The sequence below is a fragment of the Somniosus microcephalus genome, chromosome 8 (assembly GCF_052327205.1).
Source record: "Somniosus microcephalus isolate GS21.2 chromosome 8, FLI_Smic_1.0, whole genome shotgun sequence".
In the NCBI taxonomy this organism is placed as follows: Eukaryota; Metazoa; Chordata; class Chondrichthyes; order Squaliformes; family Somniosidae; genus Somniosus; species Somniosus microcephalus.
The window spans coordinates 263,754,519-263,770,379 of NC_140994.1; the positions used below are offsets into that span (position 1 = coordinate 263,754,519).

The 15,861-nt window shown below is 51.0% G+C and overlaps 1 protein-coding gene across 1 annotated transcript in view; it reads left to right on the forward strand.

Moving 5' to 3' along the window:
- Positions 1–2,994: 2,994 nt before the first annotated feature.
- ndst1b (N-deacetylase/N-sulfotransferase (heparan glucosaminyl) 1b) overlaps positions 2,995–15,861 on the forward strand; it is a 379,285-nt gene continuing 366,418 nt past the window's right edge. The window contains exon 1 of the mRNA XM_085996019.1: positions 2,995–3,034. The gene's annotated coding sequence lies outside the window, so the exon portion shown is untranslated. The remainder of the gene's footprint in view (positions 3,035–15,861) is intronic.

Sequence of the window (15,861 nt, forward strand, 5' to 3'; positions counted from 1 at the left end):
TCCGATGGATGGGTCACATCGCCCGATACGAGACTCCCAAAACAAGCGCCCTACTGGGAGCTCCGACACGGCAAGAGAGCCCCAGATGGGCAGAGGAAACGCTTCAAGGACACACTCAAAGCCTCCTTGAAAAAGTGCAACTTCCCCACTGATACCTGGGAATCCCTGGCCCAAGACCGCACAAAGTGGAGGAGAAGCATCCGGGAAGGCGCCGAACACCTCGAGTCTCTTCGCCGGGAGCAAGCGGAAGCCAAGCGCAAGGAGCGCACGTCAACCCAAGCACCCCACCCACCCGCCCCTTCAACCACCGTCTGCCCCACCTGTGACAGAGTCTGTAGGTCCTGCATTGGACTCATCAGTCACCTGAGAACTCATTTTTAATGTGGAAGCAAGTCATCCTCGGTTCCGAGGGACTGCCTAAGAAGGAGAAGATAAGATAAGATTCTGAGGGGGGATTGACGGGATAGATGATGAGAAGTTGTTTCCCCTGGCTGGAGAGTCTAGTACTAGGAGGCATAGTCTCAGGATAAGGGGTCGGCCATTTAGGACTGAGATGAGGAGAAATTACTTCACTCAGAGGGTGGTGAATCTTTGGAATTCTTTGCTCCAGAGGACTGTGGATGCTGAGTCGTTGAGTAGATTCAAGGCCGAGAACGATAGATTTTTGGACTCTAGGGGAATCAAGGGATCTGGAGATCGGGCGGGAAAGTGGAGTTGAGGTCAATGATCAGCCATGATTTTATTGAATCTCGGAGCAGGCTCGAGGGCCGTATGGCCAACTCCTGCCTCTACTTCTTATGCCCTTATGTCTATTTACATATCAAACCAGTTAAGCTGTGGTGACAGCCTCCAACCAATAGAGGCGCTGCATCACCAGCTATCACAGTGACAGCCTCCAGCCAGTGGTGGCGGTGCAGCATGGTGTCACTGTGACATGTTTACATAGGAATTTATACTATCAAACAGCAACCGGGACCCACCTGGTCCCTTCCTGCCCATCAATTTCGTGTGTAAACTCCACATCGCTAAAAGAAATAATAAATATGAAGGCAGATCTTTTAATTGGGGCCGGAATACCTCTGAGCACCCCGGTCCAATATATTCCCAACAACAACATCCTCATCGTCACATCCCCTTACCTCAGCCTCACATCCACTTACCTCAGCCTCGCATCCCCTCACCTCATCCTCACATCCACTCACCTCATCCTCACATCCACTCACCTCATCCTCACATCCCCTTACCTCATCCTCGCATCCCCTCACCTCATCCTCACATCCCCTCACCTCATCCTCACATCCCCTCACCTCATCCTCACCTCATCCTCACTCCTCACATCCCCTCACCTCATCCTCACCTCATCCTCACACCCCCTTACCTCCTCACCTCATCCTCACATCGCCTCACCTCATCCTCACATCCTCACCTCATCCTCACATCCCCTTACCTCATCCTCACACCCCCTTACCTCATCCTCACATCCCCTCACCTCATCCTCACATCGCCTCACCTCATCCTCACATCCCCTCACCTCATCCTCACATCGCCTCACCTCATCCTCACATCCCCTTACCTCATCCTCACACCCCCTTACCTCATCCTCACATCGCCTCACCTCATCCTCACATCCCCTCACCTCATCCTCACATCGCCTCACCTCATCCTCACATCCCCTCAGCCTCATCCTCACACCCCCTTACCTCATCCTCACCTCATCCTCACATCCCCTCACCTCATCCTCACATCCCCTCACCTCATCCTCACATCGCCTCACCTCATCCTCACATCGCCTCACCTCATCCTCACATCGCCTCACCTCATCCTCACATCCCCTCACCTCATCCTCACATCCCCTCAGCCTCATCCTCACACCCCCTTACCTCATCCTCACATCCCCTCACCTCATCCTCACATCCCCTCACCTCATCCTCACATCGCATCACATCGCCTCACCCTCACATCGCCTCACCTCATCCTCACATCCCCTTACCTCATCCTCACACCCCCTTACCTCATCCTCACATCGCCTCACCTCATCCTCACATCCCCTCACCTCATCCTCACATCGCCTCACCTCATCCTCACATCCCCTCAGCCTCATCCTCACACCCCCTTACCTCATCCTCACCTCATCCTCACATCCCCTCACCTCATCCTCACATCCCCTCACCTCATCCTCACATCGCCTCACCTCATCCTCACATCCCCTCACCTCATCCTCACATCCCCTCAGCCTCATCCTCACACCCCCTTACCTCATCCTCACATCCCCTCACCTCATCCTCACATCCCCTCACCTCATCCTCACATCGCCTCACCCTCACATCCCCTCACCTCATCCTCACATCGCCTCACCCTCACATCGCCTCACCTCATCCTCACATCCCCTCAGCCTCATCCTCACACCCCCTTACCTCATCCTCACTCCCCTCACATCTCCTCACTCCCCTCACCTCATCCTCACACCGCCTCACATCCCCCCACCTCATCCTCACATCCCCTCAGCCTCATCCGCCTGGCCCGGCAACCGACACCCGGCGGCGCGCGCAGCCTTTCCCCGCGCCCTCAACATCCACGCGTCACAGCTCCGCCCACTCACACACCCTGGCCCCGCCTCCTCCCCGAGCCCCGCCCACTCACACACCCTGGCCCCGCCTCCTCCCCGAGCCCCGCCCACTCACACACCCTGGCCCCGCCTCCTCCCCGAGCCCCGCCCACTCACACACCCTGGCCCCGCCTCCTCCCCGAGCCCCGCCCACTCACACACCCTTGCCCCACCCACTCACACACCCTGGCCCCGCCTCCTCCCCGAGCCCCGCCCACTCACACACACTAGCCCCGCCCACTCACACCCTGGCCCCGCCTCCTCCCCGAGCCCCGCCCACTCACACGCCCTGGCCCCGCCTCCTCCCCGAGCCCCGCCCACTCACACACCCTGGCCCCGCCTCGCCCCTCGCTATCCCCGCCCCCTCCCCTCGCGCGGGTGGTTTGAAGAATTTCCTCACGGAGAGTCCGGCCACCGACCCCCCGGCAGGTGAGAGCCTGCGCCGCGTCCCCAGCCTGGCTTCATTGTAACAACCTCCCGGTTTGGAAATAAAAACCGTCCAGTGTCCCCCCGGGTCGCGGCGCCCTCCGTCCAGTGTCCCCCCGGGTCCTAGCGCCCTCCGTCCAGTGTCCCCCCGGGTCGCGGCGCCCTCCGTCCAGTGTCTCCCCCCCCGGGTCCTAGCGCCCTCCGTCCAGTGTCCCCCCGGGTCCTAGCGCCCTCTGTCCAGTGTCTCCCCCCCCGGGTCCTAGCGCCCTCCGTCCAGTGTCCCCCCGGGTCCCAGCGCCCTCCGTCCAGTGTCCCCCCGGGTCCTAGCGCCCTCCGTCCAGTGTCCCCCCGGGTCCTAGCGCCCTCTGTCCAGTGTCTCCCCCCCCGGGTCCTAGCGCCCTCCGTCCAGTGTCCCCCCGGGTCCTAGCGCCCTCCGTCCAGTGTCTCCCCCCCCGGGTCCTAGCGCCCTCCGTCCAGTGTCCTCCCGGGTCCCGGCGCCCCCGTCCAGTGTACCCCCCCCCCCCCGGGTCCTAGCGCCCTCCGTCCAGTGTCCCCCCGGGTCCTAGCGCCCTCCGTCCAGTGTCCCCCCGGGTCCTAGCGCCCTCTGTCCAGTGTCTCCCCCCCCGGGTCCTAGCGCCCTCCGTCCAGTGTCCCCCCGGGTCCTAGCGCCCTCCGTCCAGTGTCTCCCCCCCCCGGGTCCTAGCGCCCTCCGTCCAGTGTCCCCCCGGGTCCTAGCGCCCGCCGTCCAGTGTCCCCCCGGGTCCCGGCGCCCCCGTCCAGTGTCCCCCCGGGTCCTAGCGCCCTCCGTCCAGTGTCCCCCCGGGTCCCGGCGCCCCCGTCCAGTGTACCCCCCCCCCCCCGGGTCCTAGCGCCCTCCGTCCAGTGTCCCCCCCCCCGGGTCCTAGCGCCCTCCGTCCAGTGTCCCCCCGGGTCCTAGCGCCCTCCGTCCAGTGTCCTCCCGGGTCCCGGCGCCCCCCGTCCAGTGTCCCCCCGGGTCCCGGCGCCCCCGTCCAGTGTCCCCCCGGGTCCTAGCGCCCTCCGTCCAGTGTCGTCCCGGCGCCCCCGTCCAGTGTACCCCCCCCCCCCGGGTCCTAGCGCCCTCCGTCCAGTGTTCCCCCCGGGTCCTAGCGCCCTCCGCCCAGTGTCCCCCGGAAAGATGAATGTTTATTTCTGTTAAATCATAGCTTTTCCTGATTCTTGTGTTTAATTCGGTGACGTAAATTATGTTTGTGTTTTTCTGTACTTGTGAGTAAGTGCTGCATTTCTGACATGTTACGTGGTGGGGGCGGGGGTGCTCGTTCAAGAAGACAACGTTCATTAATGGAAGTGATTGAAGTTGAAAATACAGATACCTGTTTTTGTTCAGTTCATTTTAATACTGTGAACTAAAGATCTACAGCACTTTATATTTGTTGGTTGGCTGGTTGCATTGTGATTAATATTCTGATCACTTATGTGGACGTCCAGCACGTCAGCGCCATAGGAAAGCCGTTGCTCCTGCTGCTTGTGCAGCCACTGCTATAGTGACATGAGGGACGGGCTAATGTGTTGAATACCTTCAAATTAATGCAAATTGCAGGAATAGATATGCCTCTTTCAGCTCACCTCGGGTTTTTGGATTGTTTGTCGATGCATAACCGTGTAACTGAGTGACATTTCTGAAGTGTTATCGCATTATTATGCAGTTGTTTTATAACCCAGTCATTTCTGACAAGCAATTTTTTTTTAAGTAGTGTTTGTGCATGAAGAACTAAGAGCTTTTAATTAATTCTACCGTAAACAAACTTGCAGAAAGGGCATGTAAAGGACAAATGAATTTCAATATAGGTAACTGTGAGATGGTGCATGTAGGAGGAATAAGGAGGCGACCCACTCCTTGGAAAATAAAAGTCTAAATGGGGTAGAGGTGCAAAGGGATCTCTGGGTATAGATTCACAAATCATTAAAATTAGCAACGCAGGTTTAAAAAGTCATAAAACTGCAAATAAAGCACTGGGGTTAATTTCTAGAGGAATAGAATTTAGAAGCAGATAAATTATGTTAAACCTGTATCGAACCTTGGCTGATTGTCTCATGATCTGAGACGGTGGGGTGGCAATGTGGCATTACTGTATATATGCTTTTAAGTGGCTGCTGTTGCTGTCGTTGTTGTTGTAAAATTTGTCCACTGACGAAAAGGTTGTGCTTGAAGGAGTTTGTGGCCCGCTCAGGAAAAAAAAAAATTAGAGGGAACAGTGGTTGTGGGGCTGGAGGAGGTTACAGAGATGGGGAGGGGGTGAGGCCATGGTAGGATGAGAATTTTGAAATCGAGGCGTTGCTTAACCGGGAGCCAATGTAGGTCAGCGAGCACAGGGGTGATGGGTGAACGGGACTTGGTGCAAGGTAGAACAAGGGCAGCAGAGTTTTGGATGACCTCAAGTTTACGGAGGGTAAAACGTGGGAGGCCAGCCAGGAGTGCGTTGTAATAGTCGAGTCTAGAGGTAACAAAGCAAATCTACACCCTAGGGTACTTAAGGAAGTGGCCCTAGAAATAGTAGATGCATTGCTGGTCATCTTCCAAAATTCGATAGACTCTGGAACAGTACCTATGGATTGGAGGGTAGCTAATGTTACCCCACTATTCAAAAAAGGTGGTAGATAGAAAACGGGGAATTATAGACCGGTAAGCCTGACATCGGTAGTGGGGAAAATGCTAGAATCCATTATAAAAGATGTAATAGCAGAGCACTTGGAAAACAGTGACAGGATCGGACAAAGTCAACATGGATTTACAAAAGGTAAATCGTGCTTGACTAATCTACTGGAATTTTTTGAGGATGTAACTGGTAAAATAGATAAGGGAGAACCAGTGCATGTGGTGTATTTGGACTTTCAGAAGGCTTTCGATAAGGTCCCGCATAAGAGATTAGCGTGTAAAGTTAAGGCACATGGGATTGGGGGCAAGGTATTGACTTGGATAGAGAACTGGTTGGCAGACAGAAAGCAAAGCGTTGGATTAAACGGGTCTTTTTCCGAGTGGCAGGCAGTGACTAGTGGGGTACCGCAGGGATCGGTCCTTGGACCCCAGCTATTCACAATATATATTAATGATCTAGACGAGGGAATTGGATGTAATATCTCCAAATTTGCAGACGACGCAAAGCTGGGTGGGAGTGTGTGCTGTAAGGAGGATGCCGAGAAACTCCAGTATGATTTGGACAGGTTAGGTGATTGGGCAGAAGCATGGCAGATGCAATATAACGTGGATAAATGCGAGGTTATCCACTTTGGTGTCAAAAACAGGAAGGCAGATTATTATCTGAATGGCAATAGATTGGGAGAAGGGGAAGTGCAACGAGACCTGGGTGTCCTTGTGCACCAGTCGCTGAAGGTAAGCATGCAGGTGCAGCAGGCGGTTAAGAAGGCAAATGGTATGTTGGCCTTCGTAGCGAGAGGGTTTGAGTACAGGAACAAGGATGTCTTGCTGCAGTTGTACAGGGCCTTGGTGAGACCACACCTGGAGTATGGTGTGCAGTTTTGGTCGCCTTATTTGAGGAAGGATATTCTTGCCATGGATGGAGTTCAGCAAAGATTCACCAGGCTGATACCTGGGATGGCAGGAATGACGTATGAGGAGAGATTGGGTCGATTGGGCTTATACTCGCTGGAGTTTAGAAGAATGAGAGGGGATCTCATTGAAACTTATAAAGTACTAACAGGACTAGCCAGACTAGATGCAGGAAGGATGTTCCTGATGGTCGGGGAGTCCAGAACCAGGGGTCACAGTCTAAGGATAAGGGGTAAGCCATTTAGGACAGGGATGAGGAGGAATTTCTTCACCCAGAGAGTGGTGAACCTGTGGAATTCTCTACCACAGAAGGCAGTAGAGGCCAATTCATTAAATATATTCAAGAAGGAGTTAGATATATTTCTTAAGGCTAAAGGGATCAAGGGATATGGGGAGAAAGCAGGGACAGGGTACTGAATTTGGATGATCAGCCATGATCTCATTGAATGGCGGAGCAGGCTCGAGGGGCCGAATGGCCTACTCCTGCTCCTATCTTCTATGTTTCTAGGTTTCTATGGATGAGGGTTTCAGCAACGGATGAGCTGAGGCAGGGGCGGAGTCGGGCGAGGTGGAAATCTGCAGTCTTAGTGATGTTGCGGATATGTGGTCAGAATTGAAGTAGAGTGTTGTAGCCCTATCTCCAGCCCAATTTTCTTGTGACGCTGTTTTGCAATCTCCGCCCACTTGGATCATCATTATTCGTTGTAACATTTTTTTTTTAGGTCATCATGAGCTGTTCATTTTATTCATATTCCCAATATAGTTTGACTGTATATGATCTTTTATTACAACAAGTTTCACTGATGGATATAACTACAGCGGACCTAAGGCTTCAAATCAAAGGGTGACTGATTTATACCTGAATAATTTGGTACCAACGACTTGAGTTTGGAACGTCACACGGAAAATATTACCAGTAATCACTGTCCTAATTAAATTTAATGAACTTAACAATTTGACGTTTTCCTAGTCAGCTAAGATTCAGTTAAAGCCGTGACACGAGTGGAAATATTTATGTTTGTATGTTTTTAAGCAGGATTTACGTGCTTGATATACTGGCACAGGCTCGATGGGCCGAATGGCCTCCTTCCGTGCTGTATCATTCTATGATGCTGTTAGTTACCCAGGAGTCTTAGTATATATACTTGGAACAGTTTCAGACACCCTAACTTCAACACTTCATTTCAAGAATAGGCCAGGTGAGCCAGTGACCATCGATTGTTGGTACCTGGAACACTGCATCAAAAGTGGCAAGTTGGATCCAAAATTGGCTCAGAGGTAGGAAACAAAGGGTTATAGTCAAAGGGTGTTTTTGTGACTGGAAGGCTGTTTCCAGTGGGGTTCCGCAGGTCTCGGTACTGGGTCCCTTTTTGTGGTATATAGCAATGAATGTAGGAAGTATGATTAAGAAGTTTGCAGACGATACAAAAATTGGCCGTGTGGTTGATGATGAAGAAGAAGAAAGCTGTAGGCTGCAGGAAGATATCAATGGACTGGTCAGGTGGGCAGAACAGTGGCAAATGGAATTCAATCTGGAGAAGTGTGAGGTAATGCTTTTGGGGAGGGCTAACAAGGCAAGGGAATACACAATAAATGGTAGGACACTGAGAAGTGAAGAGGATCAGAGGGACCTTGGAGTGCATGTCCACAGATCCCTGAAGGTAGCAGGCCAGGTAGATAAGGTGGTTAAGAAGGCATACGGGATACTTGCCTTTATTAGTCGAGGCATAGAATATAAGAGCAGGGAGGTTATGCTTCAACTGTATAAAACACTTGTTAGACCGCAGCTAAAGTACTGCGTGCAGTTCTGGTCACCACATTACAGGAAGGATGTGATTGCACTAGAGAGGGTGCGGAGGAGATTTACGAGGATGTTGCCTGGGCTGGGGAATTTAGCTATGAGGAAAGATTGGAGAGGAAAGATTGGAGAGGCTGGGGTTGTTTTCTTTGGAACAGAGGAGGCTGAGGGGAGATTTAATTGAGGTGTATAAAATTATGAGGGGCCTGGATAGAGTGGATAGGAAGGACCTATTTCCCTTAGTAGAGAGGTCAATAACCAGGAGGCTTAGATTTAAAGTAATTGGTAGAAGGATTAGAGGGGAGTTGAGAACTGTTTTCACCCAGAGGGCGGTGGGGGTCTGGAACTCACTGCCTGAAAGGGTGGTAGAGGCAGAAACCCTCATCGCATTTAAAAAGTGCTTGGATATGCACTTGAGGTGCCGTAACCTACAGGGCTACGGACCGAGAGCTGGAAAGTGGGATTAGGCTGGAGAGCCCTTTGTCGGCCGGCACGGACACGATGGGCCGAATGGCGGCCTCCTGTGCTGTAAATTTCTATGATTCTATGAAAACGCGTCTGTGCAGGGTTTTCAGCCAAGACTGGCCTGAATCAGGAAAACACAAACATTGCCATTATCTGTTTTGTACTGCGGGTTCACGGTGCTGGAAGACAGCTAGTCTGGAATGAGGTGCAAGCTAATGGGGAAAATTTGGCAATGTATTCAGGAACTCAGTTGGCCACTCTGTAAAGTTGTTGGCATTGTTAATACTGCAGCTTCTTTATAGGTAGTTTAATAACTCTTGTTACAGCATTTTAGTGGAGCACTTGGGAGAACTCCATCAGCCTGTATGTGCAAAGCCACAACCCTGATATCCGAGCAATTGTAATCAAAGTAACTGCTTGTGAAGTAGCGGCGCTGAATTGTCGGTAACCAGTGCATTAACAGTGTCATTTACATTGATTGCCGCGGCAGGGGGTGGGTGGGGGCGGAAGCTCGCTCTTGGCAAAGACTCCGGAGGGGAAAAAAACACAAATGAACAGTTGATAATTCTCGTGCCTGCCTTAATGTGCTCTCCACTTCTCTCATTTTTGCTGCTGACGCCCTCATTTCCTCGCAACAACTTTCACAACTTGCCATGGAGGGAGTGCAGCGAAGATTCACCAGGCTGATACCTGGGATGGCAGGAATGACGTATGAGGAGAGATTGGGTCGATTGGGCTTATACTCGCTGGAGTTTAGAAGAATGAGAGGGGATCTCATTGAAACTTATAAAATTCTAACAGGACTGGACAGACTGGATGCAGGAAGGATGTTCCCGATGGCGGGGGGAGTCCAGAACCAGGGGTCACAGTCTAAGGATAAGGGGTAAGCCATTTAGGACAGAGATGAGGAGGAATTTCTTCACCCAGAGAGTGGTGAACCTGTGGAATTCTCTACCACAGAAGGCAGTTGAGGCCAATTCATTAAATATATTCAAGAAGGAGTTAGATATATTTCTTAAGGCTAAAGGGATATGGGGAGAAGGCAGGGACAGGGTACTGAATTTGGATGATCAGCCATGATCTCATTAAATGGCGGAGCAGGCTTGAGGGGCCGAATGGCCTACTCCTGCTCCTACCTTCTATGTTTCTTTCACCTTTCCCATAACAAGACATCCTAAAGCAGTTTACAGGGGTGGCCCAGGAGACCTGAGCAGGAAGACGGGGCAATTTAGCCAATCGATGACGGTTCCATACTTCATACCATTTTAAAAATGTTGGTACGTTGAAAATAAAACCTCTGCTTAGCTAGAATATTAATGAGCAATTGTGAAAGGTACAGATTTACACAGTAAGAATACCTAATTATTCATTTTGATAGGGTAAAACAAAAACACTATCACGTTCCTTTGAAGAAGTGGACACTGGGAAGTCAAAAAGTAAGGTTCAAGCTTTTGCATCAGTGCACTGAAACGGTACGATGGACCTTGCTCTGGAAATCATTTTACCCGCAGACCGCTTGAAATTCGAGATGAGGAAGAGTTGCAAAGGAATGATCAGAGGGCGGTCTGCCTGCTTCAGAAGTGGGCTGCAAAGACTTGCTGTTAAGTTTGCAGGTCCCTAGACCTTACCGGTACTACTTGGGCATGTATGAGGAAATGTGCCTTTCTAAAATGTATTGGAGCCCCAAAGCACACTGACGGACACATTTTAGCGCAAGTTCCTTGATCCACCTTTGACCCCAGATTCTGTTCCTTGGTCAAGGGTCGGTTTCCTCATTACCGTGCCACGACACCAGCCTATCAAAGAAGCTGAGGGGGAGATGGATGCAAGGTTATAGGTCATTGTAGGTCATAGGTACAACAGTAAGGCGAGCAGTTTAAAAATGACCTCCCAAATCTTTGGGGGTCCAATCCATAACCCAACATAGTGAGCGCCGCCCCCCCTCCCCCTTACGATGGTCCGATGTTTGAGACCGGCAGAGGCTCTGCTTCCAACAGGCCACAGAGAAAACTGCGGGGAAGGGCACGGATCTGGCAGAATCCGGTCTCTGGCCTAGTCTCCAGCCATTCTGGTGGACTCCCGCTGATGTTATAGTGGGAGTACGCTGCAGTAACTATAGATTTTTGGGTCTGGGACTTTAGAAATGAAATGCAAGAGCAAACGTTCATAGAATAATGTTCAGAAACTTACGAGGCAAATCAATCCACCCACCTATCTGTCTGTCAGCCTAGCTACAGATGCATATAATAAAGTCTTGCGCCTAAAAGAAAGACGGACTTGCGTTTCTATAGCGCCTTTCACGACCACCGGACGTCTCAAAACTCTTTACAGCCAATGAAGTACTTTTTCAAGTGTAGTCGCTGTTGTAATGTAGGAAACGCAGCAGCCAATTTGCGCACAGCAAGCTCCCACAAACAGCAATGAGATAATGACCGGATAATCTGTTTTTAGGTGTTGATTGAATGAAAAATATTGGCCCCAGGACACCGGGGAGAACTCCCACTGCTCTTCTTCGAAATAGTGCCACGGGATCTTTTATGTCCACCTGAGAGAGCAGACGGGGGCCTCGGTTTAACGTCTCATCCGAAAGACGGCACCTCCGACAGTGCAGCACTCCCTCAGCACCGCACTGGAGTGTCAGCCTAGCTTTTTGTGCTCAAGTCCCTGGAGTGGGACTTGAACCCACAACCTTCTGAGTCAGAGGCGAGGCTGACACAGCCTAGCACGTATGCCATGCCTCAGTCACATTTGGAAACATCATTTGTGCAGAGTTTATGTCACACTTTCATAATACTGTAACTAAATGCAATAAACATGGAGCTTTTTTAAAAAAAGTTTGCAGGTTTTTTCTTTAACAAACTTTCTTCAGCAACAGTGATTAGCTGAACTTGGGAAGTGCCTACTTAGAGCATTTTCCCATTGGGAATAATTGAGCCGTACATTCTGCTCCAGTCAGTTAGACTCTGAGGCCACGTGAAACAAAGCTGTCTGCCTGAGTAGCAGACAGTTTCCCTCACACCAGTTCTTTTTGTGCCTATTAAAAAAGGGTTATCAAGTGAAACCGTCGCCGAATACTTTGTGTGGTATAAGGTGGGGTTGTGAGGAGGATGCAAAGAGGCTTCAAGGCGATTTAGACAAGTTGAGTGAGTGGGCAAATACATGGCAGATGCAGTATAACGTGGATAAATGTGAAGTTATCCACTTCGGTAGGAAAAACAGAAAGGTAGTGTATTATTTAAATGGTGATAGATTGGGAAATGTTTGATGTACAAAGAGACCTGGGTGTCCTTGTACACCAGTCACTGAAAGCAAACATGCAGGTGCAGCAAGCAGGTAGGAAGGCAAATGGTATGTTGGCCTTCATTGCAAGAGGATTTGAGTACAGGAGCAAGGATGTCTTACTACAGTTATACAGGGCCTTGGTGAGACCACACCTGGAGTGCAGTTTTGGTCTCCTTACCTAAGAAAGGATATACTTGCCATAGAGGGAGTGCAGCGAAGGTTCACCAGACTGATTCCTGGGATGGCAGGACTGTCGTATGAGGAGAGACTGGGTCGACTAGGCCTGTATTCACTAGAGTTTAGAAGAATGAGAGGGGATCTCATTGAAATGAATAAAATTCTGACATGGCTAGACAGACTGGATGCAGGGAGGATGTTTCCCCTGGCTGGGGGGGGTCTAGAACGAGGGGTCACAGTCTCAGGATACGGTGTAGGACATTTAGGACTGAGATGAGGAGAAATGTCTTCCCTCAGAGGGTGGTGAACCTGTGGAATTCTCTACCACAGAAGGCTGTGGAGGCCAAGTCACTGAATATATTTAAGAAGGAGATAGATAGATTTCTAGACACAAAAGGCATCAAGGGGTATGGGGAGAGAGCGGGAATATGGTATTAAGCTAGTGGATAAGCCATGATCTCATTGATTGGCAGAGCAGGCTCGAAGGGCCGAATGGCCTACTCCTGCTCCTATTTTTCTATGTTTTCTAAGGCTTTTGCAATAAAACGATCTCTCCGGTAACTTATTTCTGGGGCTCCAACCCACGTCTTACAGGCTAAATCTGGCCCGGTTCTCAATCGCGCCCAGCCTTTTGGATCCCGATTTATCCAGCAGCTATGGTCCGATTACGCTGGGCCGTGGCTCTCTGTGGCATTGAAAGATATTCCTTTCCTATTTTGGGAAGGGAGGTTAAGCAGAGTTGCCTACTTTTGTCGTTACTATTTCAATTTCAATTTTATTTGCCCTATGTAACTAGTACAATCAAATCAAATCAACCTTTATTGTCATTGTTAGTGCACAAGTGCAGTACAACGAAATGTAGGCTTGCGGCTCCCGAGAGAGTACATTTGGATTAAGACATTTAAACATTCAACATTCATTTGGCTTGTAATACATTAACATAAACATAACCATAATAAAGTACATTGGCAGATGTGCAGGCTTTAGAGTTTATTTGTGGAGTTCAGTAGGATGACAGCCCTGGGAAAGAAGCTGTTCCTAAATCTGGTCGTACGGGTGCGAATGCATCTGTAGCGTCTCCCAGATGGCAGGAGGGCGAACAGACTGTGGCTGGGGTGGGTAGGGTCTTTGATGATGGACCGTGACCTCCGTAGACAGCGTTTCTGGTATATGTGCTCTATGGTCGGTAGCCGGGTGCCGGTAATGTGTTGGGCAGTTTTGACTACCCGCTGCAGGGCTTTCCGGTCATAGTAGCTACAGCTGCCATACCATACTGTGATACAGTTTGTCAGGATGCTCTCTATTGTGCAGCGGTAAAAGTTAGAGAGGATCAGGGGTGACAGATTACATCCCTTCAGCCTCCTTAAGAAATATAGGCGCTGCTGGGCCTTCTTCACCAGAGAGGAGGTGTTGAGGGACCAGGAGAGGTCTTCCGTGATGTGGACTCTGAGGAACTTAAAGCTGTCCACCCTTTCCACCACAGCCCCATGGATGTGGATGTGGATGGGGGTGTGACTTCCGCCTTTGGACTTCCTGAAGTCCACAATGATTTCTTTTGTTTTCTTGGTGTGCTTACTCCCCGATCACTCCCACAATAAGCTGTGGGAGCTCACAGAGACACGTCAGCTATTCTCCAGCGCCATGTTCAGAAAAAGTCAATTCAATGGCATCGCGATGCCCCTCAGCCGCTCCGTCACCGTGGCCTCCTCCTCGCTGTTGCCGGCTCCACGATGTGGTGGCCTGCTTCTCCCGCTCACGGTCCGGCCTCTGGCCGCCATGCCCGGCTCTCCCTCCTCCCAGTCGGACTGCGAGCTTCCCGCTGAGGAGCTGCCGGCCGACGTGCTGTAGCGGGTCGTCGTAGCCGCTGCTGCTGCTGCGCTGCCTCCGCCCGACTCGCCGAACACATCGTCGAGATGTATAAGCTCCGGTCGCCGCGGCCTCCTCCTCACTCTCCACGGTCCGACGGCCCGGCGCCTGCTTCTCCCACTCACGGTCCGGCCTCTGGCCGCCATGCCCGGCTCTCCCTCCTCCCAGTCGGACTGCGAGCTTCCCGCTGAGGAGCTGCCGGCTGACGTGCTGTAGCGGGTCGTCGTAGCCGCTGCTGCTGCGCCGACTCGCCGAACGAACACATCGTCGAGATGTATAAGCTCCGGTCGCTGCGGCCTCCTCCTCCTCACTCTCCACGGTCCGACGGCCCGGCGCCTGCTTCTCCCACTCACGGTCCGGCCTCTGGCGGCCATGCCCGGCTCCCCCCTCCCGGTGTTTCAGCAATGGAGTCACTAGCTATTGACAAACTGATAGAAGCATTCATCCAGGGCTTTCAAGGGAGGGAGAAAGAATTCTAAGTTTGCTTACGTGCCGATGATATTTTACTGCTGATACATAATCCCTTCTTTCTGTATGTGGTGGATATCATTCCTAAATAAAGAAGAAAGACTTTCATTTCTATAGCGCCTTTCACGACCTCAGGACGTCCCAAAGCGCTTTACAGCCAATGAATTACTTTTTTTTTTGAAGTGTAGTCACTGTTGTAATGTAGGAAAAGCGGCAGCCAATTTGTGCACAGCAAGCTCCCACAAACAGCAATGTTATAATAACCAGATAATCTGTTTTTAGTGATGTTGGTTGAGGGATAAATATTGGCCCCAGGACACCAGGAATAACTCCCCTGCTCTTCTTCAAAATAATGTCATGGGTTCTTTTACGTCCACCTGAGAGAACAGACGGGACCTCGGTTTAACATCTCATCCGAAAGACGGCGTCTCCGACAGTGCAGCGCTCCCTCAGCACCGCACTGGGAGAGTCAGCCTGGATTTTTGTGCTCGCGTCTCTGGAGTGGGACTTGAACCTACAACCTTCTGACACAGAGGCGAGAGTGAGTGCTACCCACTGAACCACGGCTGTAAATATGGAGTAATATCTAGTTATGCAATTAACTGGAGTAAACCGGGCTCCCTGCTGCTCAATAGCACATAAATGTGATTTGATTTAGATTGCACCTTCCCCAAGGAACTGTATACTTGAGGCTGATGATTGTACCAAATGTTCAGGTATTATTTGGGACGAAGTTAGAACCAATGATAAAGAATGTTACAGAGTAGAGTACTGTTGGATTGTTGTATAATCCCAACTGGTTCACGAATGTCCTTTATTGATGGAAACCTGCCCTCCTTACCCGGTATGGGCTTACATGTCCCACGCCAACGTGGCTGACTCTTAACTGCAATCTGAAGTGGCCTAGCAAGCCACTCAAATAACGACAGGAAAAAGCTGGAAACACTCAGCAGGTCAGGCAGCATCGAGGAGCGAGAAACAGAGTCAATGTTTCGAGCCGGGGACCCTTCGTCAGAAGTGGAAAAGGTTTGAGGAGAGAGATTTTTAAGCAGGGGCAGTGGGGAGGGGAGGAAAGAACAAAGGGAAGGTCGGCGATAGGCTGGAAGGTGGGGAGAGATTGACTGACAAAAGGGATGATGGTGCGAGGCATAAAGAGAGGTAATGGGGCAAGTTAAGAAACAAACGATGACTCGAGATGAGGTGTGAATGATGATGGCAGAATCAGCA